Here is a 9,876-nt window from a genome sequence, read left to right as displayed (position 1 = left end):
GCAGGGTGCATATCTGAGGTATTGACAAGTGTCAGCCAGGATCACGTTTAGTAACCAAATTATCTCCTGATGCAACACCATTGCAAAGCAAGGCTGAGCCTATGCTTGGAGGCAAGCTGTAAGAAGTGCAAAAAAAACCCAAAAAACCCTGTTCTGCCATATTGGAAGAGAGCAACTACTCTTAGCATTCCCCTAATATAAGTCACTCTGATCTCCTCCTCTTCTTTTCCTCCTAACCTGAAGGCTACTCATGAAAAAGTCATATTTTTCTGAAAAGAGTGAAATAGAACCTGACTAACATGTACATAGCTATTCCCTGCTATAGCTTCCAGCCAGCACCCTCACTTCTTCCAGGGCTGAGGTACAGACCTTTATATAGCTTCAGATGTACTGACATATGCTCTGCTACACCAGCATACCTCCCAGCAGGGAGTGCCTGGCGGGCTCCAGCTGAGCGTTAGCATCCCAGCTGCTGCTGAACTCAGGAGGAAGTGCTCCCAGGACATCACTGGTATGAGGTGTAACAGGATCTCTGACACGCTTCTCTGAGAAGCAAGTTAGGACTTGCGTACAGTCCTGTGTCATACCCTGTATCACATTTATGTCTGCTCAGATGCTCTAATACCCAAGTAAATAAAAGCTGACAGCTTTTCAGGAAATGGGATTTTTCCTAACTGTGTTCTATGCAAAACAAACTCTTGAAATACCGGCTGGTGAAGCTGCACACAGACACTTAGTTACTACTGGGCCTTTGCAGATAAACTGTCTCTCTGGCGGGTAGTCCAGTTATATAAATTTTGCCGAGATGTCAGGTATCCACAAACAGTCACCACCAACTGACAGTCACCACCACCACCACCACCACCTCACGTACTGTCTCCCTAGTGCATTACATGACATAAACATACACAGTAGTATGAGGATATCATCAGATTTTTGGATTCCCAAATGCCATTAGAGTTGACGTTATGGAGATCGTGCATCTTGATGCTGTCACAGGATGACATAACACAAGCAAGAAAAGCCAGTGGATCTGCAGTGATTTGTGTCACAGCAGATCATAAACATTATTTGAAAAGAGTGAACATAAATTGCCAAGTTACAAAACTAGTTGAAATGATGTGACAGAAATAATACCAAATAATGAAGCAATTTTCTATCCACTTGGAAGCAACTTCTAAAATGTGCTGATAAGAGCACAGCAATTTAAAAGACAAAGAAGAAAGACTTCATGGAGGAAGAAAATTTATTAAGGAAGGGTCACTTAAGTCCTAATGTTTACACCATGGCTAACTTTCTCTTGGCATGTCGCTATGTCCTGCCTCAATTTATGATATCCTCTCTCCCTTTTTCAGATGTCTCTAGATGTATCACAGAAAGATTTGAGCATCCCACAGCAACCAGAGCACTCACTTCCCAATGCCACTGTGAGGTAAGGAGATGGGAACCAAGATACAAAGACTTTAGGAGCTAGATCCACAAAAGAATCTTAATGTTCCTCAACTTTTACTTCTAAGGTCCAATATTAAGCCCCACTGAGACCACCAGGACCCAATTTAGAGGCAACCACACAGATTAGCTAAAATCCAGGCACTACAATGCCTAATTCTTTCCCTAGGTGTATTCAACACAGCACAGGAAGTCTGTTGTTGAGCAGTAAACTGAATGCAAATCCCTCATTCTCCCACAGCTTAAGTAGTGTTTATCCAAAAAAGTTCTTTGCACTGCACTCCACAGAATCCAATGTTCCACAAGAAATGTATTGTTATATAATACCATGGTTTATATATAGAGAGATATATATAAATAATATATATTAATAATATATTTGTTATAATACAATTTGGTCCGTACCCCAGAAGTGAGCCTGCACCTGTTATGGTAGCAGGAAATGGGACATTCCCACATCATAGACCTTGCTGTGACTGCAATGTAGTGCACTTAAATCTAAAAGCTAGCACAAAATTTACCACAGGGACTAAGGAGCTGTAATTGCCTCCTTCACACACCCAGGCACAATAAGCATACTCCCAGCCACACACAGTTATGGTTGTGCTGCATCCTCATCCATAACACTTCTGGATCTAAACCTGGCTAAGTTAGCTTTAACATAGTTCAGCTTAACAGTAGGATTACAGCCAGGCTGCCAGGCACTCCAAACCCCTCTCAGGTGGCTAGTTCTGCTGAGTTCATGGTGGGGCTGAAGCCACCCTCTCTAAAGACAGCTCAGATAGAGCTGAATAGATCTACGCTGTACAGCAGCTACAGCTCCACCACAGGGCAGACTGAACTGGTGTCATTTCTGTTATGAAGGTGACCTACAAGCATCAGAGTAAAGAAAAGGAACTCTTTATAGTCCTCAGTAATTATAGTGAGACTAGCCTCAGAAGTAAACCAGAAGCAAAACAATCTACTTAGATGGAGCTAAATTTTCTCAATATCGACTATTTAAAAATGTTTCCTGTTCCTAACACTGACTCACCTTGAACAATTAAAGAAACTTTCTGCTCCACTGTTCCATATCTTTAAAATGAAAAGGATGATACTCTCAACTGTAAAGTGCTTTAAGACTGATGAATGAAAAGAATTCTAGACCTATGGAGTGTTATTAGCAAGATTTAACCACCAATATCTATATGGGTCCAGCTCAGAAGTATTTCACTCTTGGATTCTGGCACTTCAGAACATTAAATCTACTTAAAATGAAAGTTCAGGCTTAAGTACCCCCCTTCACTCCATCTCATGCAAAAACTAAAACAAAAAATTACAGTTACGAGGACTGAAATTGTATTCACAGCCATAAAAAATGATTGCCACATAGCAGATAACACTCCATATTGGGATAAATACAAATATCTTGGTAAATATAAATCTGTTGCTGTTGAGAGCATTTTCTTAAAAAATACCCAAGTAACTTAGCAGTGCATCTACAGTGTTTTCTTACCTCAACTAATATGAAACATAACGACATCAAGTAGCTTGTCTGAGATTGATGCCTGATGTTTGAAATCATGTTCACCTGTGAAGAAAACAAAGTACATTATGTCTATCTGTAAAGAGCTGGCATTGTTGAGAATGAAATGCCCACAGCAGACTATAAAAGGCTTGAGTAAAACACAGATTTGTACCAAAATAAGGAAAGTGAGAATTACAACTGGGAATAGGACCAGGAAGAGTATGTGCGCTCCTTTATTGCAGAATAAAAGAGCTCCAAGTTAATTTATATCTGACCATTTTGTTAAATTGATTCCAGCCATTATTGTTCCAAATAACAGTATCTATACAAAGATTTGCACTTAAAATTGTTTTAATAATATCCCTGCATATTTTGACCTGCTGGGATTCAAAACAAATCTTTATCTCTTTTCAGCAGAGCTACTCTAATTCCATTGACTTCAAAGAAACTTAAGCATGTACTTAAAGTTTATACTTAAGGGCTTTGCTGAAGAGGCATTAGTAGGAGGCACAAGTTTTACAGAAATAAAAACTGTATCTACCAGGTGTTAGTATCTTCTACAGAAGCATGGGTACACAAGACTAGAAAGAACTACCAAGCTGTGAAGTCAAGTCCCTCATAATCACAGTACAGTAATATCTTATTCTGAAGGACCCACAGAATATTTATTCTCAACATCACAGCCGCAAAACCAAAGGGTACCTTGTAAGAAAGGCACCTTGTAAGAAAATTAAGATCTGTTCTTAAAAAAACAAAAAAGCAGTAATCCCCTGGAAGAAAATCCTACACTACTAATTTCTGCCACAGAAAGAGACCAGGAGAAACCAATGCATCACCAATGTGATGATCCTAGGAATCAGCCCATGACTGCAATAGTAAATCAGCTAAAATCTCCAGGGGAATAAGCATCCTCAGGAATTAAAAAAGTGCTTCCAAATGCTGGGCAGAATATGCTTTCAGTTATAGGCATGTGAATCCAGATGTATATTTTGGTCATCAGTGGAGTGGTTCCAGGTTTATGCTCATGTGAGCAGGAGAAAAGCCTGCCTCCTCTCTTCTTCCTTAAAAAAGTATGTATTTTAGATCATTTAATTTTTCTTAAAATTCATCTCCCATTTTTCATCTTTGTTTTAGTCTCACCACAAGCTCTCACAGGACCCATGATGTTCAAGTACGCTCTCCACATGGAGCTTTCCAGCTAACAGGAGCCCCTGAAACACTCTTTTCTATTAGCTCTTTTCAGACACACTCTGGAGTACACCTCTTGGATAGCCTGGAGCAATATATTGAATGGCAGGCCACTCTTAGGGCTTTGAGGACTGCCTTACCCACAGGAATAGGGCAACCCTGTTGGCCTGTTAACTTGTAAATACCTTCTTTAAGTGAGGTTAATGTAAGAGCAAATGAAATACACAACACGGTATTTAAAAACCTAGACCTACAGAGATTAACAGAATCCAATCTACCCCTATCTAGTACTTACACTGTCTTCAAAATTTTTTTTAACCCTCTACCATTCAGCCAATAAGTTGGCAGACCCTTCCTGTCTTCCCTAGTTCAGGAGGAATAGTATGAGAGAGTGTATGGGCTCAAGCACAAATAGTCAGGCTAACAGTAGGGCTACCTCAGAGAAATGGGGATGGACCCCATTTTAATACCAACTTCTTCAGGATTTTTTCAGATTCAGAAGTCCTCCACTCCTTAAAGATTTCTTAGTCCTTAATTGAATTGAAAAGTTTGAACTACATGTTCTTATCTACCCCCTGAACATTTGGAAAAATTAGTGTTACTAAGTCATGGCCTGCTTCAATTCTTACTTCCAGACAGTAAGTAAAGATAGTTAATGAATATTTTCATGTTCACCTACCCTGCTAGCTAATTTTAATTCACTGTTATGCAAAAACACTCTTCCCACCTACTGAAGTGATATTCAAGCTTTAGAATGAAGCCTCTTCATGCACTGAGCCTTATATTTCAAATCAGCTTTTTCACTGCTTTATATGTATATACAACCATGCTTTATAACAACATTTATTTACTTGCTCACTACTAGAGTTTGAGCCATATGAGTATGGCCGTAAACAACTGCTTGGTAGTAGTAATAGCTTGGAGGGGGCTACTCCAACAGCTTTGTCTTTAATGGATACTGTGCCAATTCTCATTCCCAGGTATTCCCAGCTTTCTCTCTAGTCTCTTCTTAAAGCCTACTAAAAGAGTCCTTTAGCCCTCTTCTGTTTTTTCTCAACTGTGTCCTTTACTGTTCTTCCTTCCTATCTCATCACTCACTCCTTTTTACTCTTTCTCATCCCTGTCTTCCTGTTTTCCTTCTCCAGTTTCTTTTCTTGTATCTTCCCTTCTCCTCATTCTGCTTCTCTCATGTAGCACTCTCAGCATCTTGCCTCTTCTTCACTCTCTCTTCCATGCCTTCCTAAATCCCTTCTTCATTCCCTTTCTTCCGCTGCTGCTTTAGTAAGCTGCAGCTGGCTCTTGTATTTAAACTGCTGCCTTTGGATTCACTCCCTCCTGTGCTCTGCCTGTGCATGTGCATACAGGGTTAGGGGCTGACAGGTCCAGGAGACAGCATACTAAAGAGAAGGCAGATGCTTCCAAGCAACATCAGAAAAACAAATTCTGCTATATGTGTGTGCAGCCCAGCTGCCAGCAATGCAGACAGCATCCCGGATAGCCCTCCTCCCCTCACAAAGGTGGCTGGGAGAATCTGACACTGCATCTTCCTCCCCTTCTGAGTGAGTTAATAGAAACATGGTGCCTAGACGTTCAGTGAGACTTGTGCATGCACCAGCTGGGTCTCCCTGGGAGCTATTAGCTTTTCGATTGGGACCTTGTCACTCTGGGCTTTTTTTGCACAGCCTTTGGAACCATCAAACACAGCAGTGGTTAAATGCATTCAGTTTGTGCTTATCCAAAGCAGTGAAACAGAAAAATGCTTCATAGGGCAAGGAGCATGGCATATGTTCTTGAAACCTCTCTTTGACTGTTAAAGGCTGAACATATTTATCAAGCAAATAGAAAATAATGGCTCTATGATTGATCAATTTACTTGTATGCATCCAGGGCCAACCTCAGCTGTTCATATTCCACTGGATTCAAATTCTCACTCAGGCAAAAGTCCCTTTGACTCCTCTGACACTGTTACATAGTTATATAATATAACCATTAATATTGGAGATATGCATGCACAGCTACTGTACATTGTATATAGGCTCAGCTCATTAAAAAGACACCAACATAACTATTATTTATTATTTATTGAGTGCTGACAGTGCATTGAGGATAAGAAAACAAGCTCTGAGCATTAAGGACCAATGCATGGCTGCTCTTCAGAAATCACCTCAGGAATGAGAAGGGCCTAAGATTCCTTTCCTCCAGCATAGCATCAAAGGAGAGATACATTGTTGTTAGTGCCTCCTAAAGTACTGCAGCTAGGTATGTGCCCATGTCTGAAGCTCTCAGTGCACCAAAATGGGGATGAACTGCACAGCCTGAGGTGTGTTCCAGAACTTCCTTTTTCATAACACGGAGACAAACACTGGCTGGAGCCTAGGACATCCCTTATGAACTCATACTATAGGATGAACACATACTATATCTGAAATTGCCTCTCCAGAGGTTGTTGCTATGAGCTTCGAGGAAGATGAGTGAGCTTGAATGAGGCATCAAGAAGCCATCTGTGAGGGCATAACTGAAATGCTACAGACATCCCTATAAAAAGCTCTACATAAAGAACCAGTTCCGTTTCAGTAATATAAAGTCTTTTCATGTAACTAGTTACTAGGCAGCCTATGAAAGTTTTTCTGGCAGTACCCCAGAGCATGCATTTGCCAGTCTGCCCATCTCCAGCTACTGTTCTGGGAGTATGTCTAACAGTAGCCTACAGGATCAGTCTCCACACAAGCCCATCTCTGCTATATGTCATCACCAATCTGCCTCATTACTATACTAGAGTCAGTTTCATATTTGTGCGCTCCCTGTTTTTGAGAGAGAGACTGCAGGCACGCACTTCCATGAGGAGCTCTAGACAACAGCGTTTGAGTGGAAGTACCTCCCTGCAGCTCTGAACAAAGGCTGGTTACAAGCCACAGCTGAATCTCACTCTTGGAAGCTGTAGGCTGAACATCCTCAATTTATGTAGTTCTCACCAACATGCTCACTGTTTCTAATCCCATTTGGAGGTGCACAGCACACTCCATTCAGCTTGTAAGAAGCCTCAGTATCTCTCCTCAGCATGAAAGAATTGCATTTGTGTTTCCAGGATATTTTTCTTACTTTGAACTATTATATAAAGGGTAGAGAAGCAAGACCTCAGCCAAAACAGCACGATGTTTTAACAAAAAGCAGTCACTGCCCTGCATTTTACCTGGAAACCAATCTTGTAGGTGATTAATAGACATGCCTATTGCTTCCAGTCCTTCAGGTTCATAGGAATGCCTCCTCTTTGAATGTGACATCAGCAATGAGCTGTGGGCAACTCTAAATGCTTTTAACGTAAAAAAGATGCCTAGAGCTTAGACACTTCCAGAGTTACTCAGAAACAGAAGAGGAAATACTTAGGCTCACAGCTTGAATACAATTTCAAGTGCCCTACTTAATATCACATTTCTGGCACAGCCACAGAAGGTTGAGAACTGAGGTATTCTCAGTTGAGAGAGAGTCCCCTAATCTCCTCACTGTGTTACCACCTGTATTCTCCACAGTTGCTATTTGTATGCCTGTCTTCTGGCATGTCCCTTTTTCAGTGAAAGCCAATTTGAAGGTAATTTGAGAGCTTGGTGCTACCTATCTTACAAAGCTTGTTATACAAGTGCCAAACAGATCTAAGACACCATCATTACAAGAATTCTGGTCCATCACAGGTTTGCCTATAATTTGGAATTCAGTTAGAAATACAAATGACATATTCTATTTCATCTTTCCATTTATGGGTGAGGTTCAGCTACACCAAAGACAAAATACTTATCAATAATTCAGGAGAGGTAAAGATATGCTCTGAGCTAACAAAATCTACTAAAATACAAACACAACTCGCTGGAGTTATGTGTAGCATTTATACTCCCTAGTGTGGTAAAAATGTAGCACCTTGCCAGAAGGTAAACAGAGAATGTGTCTGAAGAATGTTAAATTTATCAAGAAAACAAAAAACAAGGTCACTGTGTTATGAAGAAAACAAATCTTCATCACAGAAACCCTTTTTAAGTGCCAAATCTAGGAGGTCTTTACAGAGGCAATGGAGAACGGAGAAGATGATGATTTATTAATGAAGAAAAGGAGTGAAGACACTTTTCTCTAAGATACTGATGAACACCTCTTCGTAAAGAGGGAAAATGTGCTCTGTGTGCTCTATGAACATACAGCACAAGTGCTTAGAGTCTGCAGGCCTGAAACCTACCTTGATTTTATGCAGAGAAACAAGAAAAATCTTCTACAACTGGTAAGAAAAGGCAGTACTACAACAAGATCAGAGTAAGCACAAGTTCCCAGAACCCCTTCTAACCTCACCCTACTGGTGGCAATCCAAGCCACACCAGTTTCTATATGATCTTCTATTGCAGGAGTTCTGTTGTAGGAGTTCTTTAGCAATTCCTGGTCCCCCTGCATTTTTGCTTCCAAGTCCAAAGCAAGCGCTTTCTCACTTTGTATATATGTATGTCCGTGTTTGTGCATGTGTCTATACATAAACATATTGTAAAAGCTAAATAAAGCCTTTTATTGGCCCTTTATAGCATAGGTGAACATAATTCTAACAAGTTTTAATTGTCTCACTTTATACCACAATTTCAGGCAGAAATAGACTCCCAGTGAACAGGTGGACAGCAACCAAACTGAAACAAGTTGCACTGGGACAGAAGCTGCCAACAAACAGAACACGAAGACTTTTCTCAAGCTCCTGAGCTGAACTTTGAGCAGCTGGAAAGCCATGCACCATAGCTGTCAGATCAGATTATAGGAACATCTATGTCCACTTACATTTCCATTAGAATTCATCTTAGACATATTTAGGCTTCAATATAGGGTCAAATGAAATCTACAGCATGTGTTTTCTTATTCCTCTGCAACCTGGCCAGTGTGGTAAGAATAAAAAATGCTGTTCAACATCCATTGTCAGTTAAATTTACTGGAGAAAGACTGTTGTTGCCTACTCCTTCCCTTCTGCCCCCTCACTAGTTGTTTTTTTTCACAAAGGTTATATCTACGTTCCTGACTTCTAACTGGTATTTAGTTAGAAGCCAGTTCTATCAGATACCATGATCAGCTATCAGAAAAATAACTGGTAGTAACATTCTGAATGATAACTCAAAAGTAGGGGGTATTCCACACACTGAGAGTGTCTCATCTGAAAGGAGGCAAGCTGCTTTCCTAACTGCCCAGAGCTCTTGCTGCAGAAGTGTTTAAAATAAGAAAGAAAGCTTTTTATTACATCTGGAGACAATAACTGAAAAACTAAAATGAAAATGCTTTACAGTGTTCAGTGCCATGTTTGATTTGTGTTACTTTATCTATTTTTCAGTTTGATGAATAGTACTTGGCAGTGTAAATCTGTTGTCTCCTATTTCTTTTGATAAAAGGCAATTTCTACATGCTTTTTAAATGTTTGAGTAGGAAACCTCACCACATTTTGACATGCAGAGAGATATGAGTGTAAGGGCAGGAAAGACAGAGAGAAAGCAGGAAAGAAAAGTAGTCATCTAGGGACTATTTTGGAATTACAAGCTAAAACGGAGGTAGCTTAGGTCTTAATAGAAGAGCAATAGGGATTAGTGGTTACTGATGTTACTGAATCAAACACTACTGTTAATGTTTTGTCTTTTTTATCACGGTACTATTCAGCAATTTTTTTTTTTTTTTAGAGAAACATTTGTGGTCTCCTTTTACTGTTACAGTCTCTCTAAGAGAAAATTTTC

The 9,876-nt window shown here is 40.1% G+C and overlaps 1 long non-coding RNA gene across 1 annotated transcript in view; it reads right to left on the bottom strand.

The window, feature by feature from the left end:
* Positions 1–2,983: 2,983 nt before the first annotated feature.
* Positions 2,984–9,876, bottom strand: part of LOC136992550 (uncharacterized) — a 54,722-nt gene continuing 47,829 nt past the window's right edge. Inside the window, exon 3 of the long non-coding RNA XR_010884862.1 lies at positions 2,984–3,019. This is a non-coding gene — a long non-coding RNA (uncharacterized lncRNA). The remainder of the gene's footprint in view (positions 3,020–9,876) is intronic.

The sequence above is a fragment of the Apteryx mantelli genome, chromosome 8 (genome assembly GCF_036417845.1).
Source record: "Apteryx mantelli isolate bAptMan1 chromosome 8, bAptMan1.hap1, whole genome shotgun sequence".
NCBI lineage: Eukaryota > Metazoa > Chordata > Aves > Apterygiformes > Apterygidae > Apteryx > Apteryx mantelli.
Note: the sequence above shows the minus strand (reverse complement) of the source record. Positions and strands in the feature narration are given on the sequence as shown.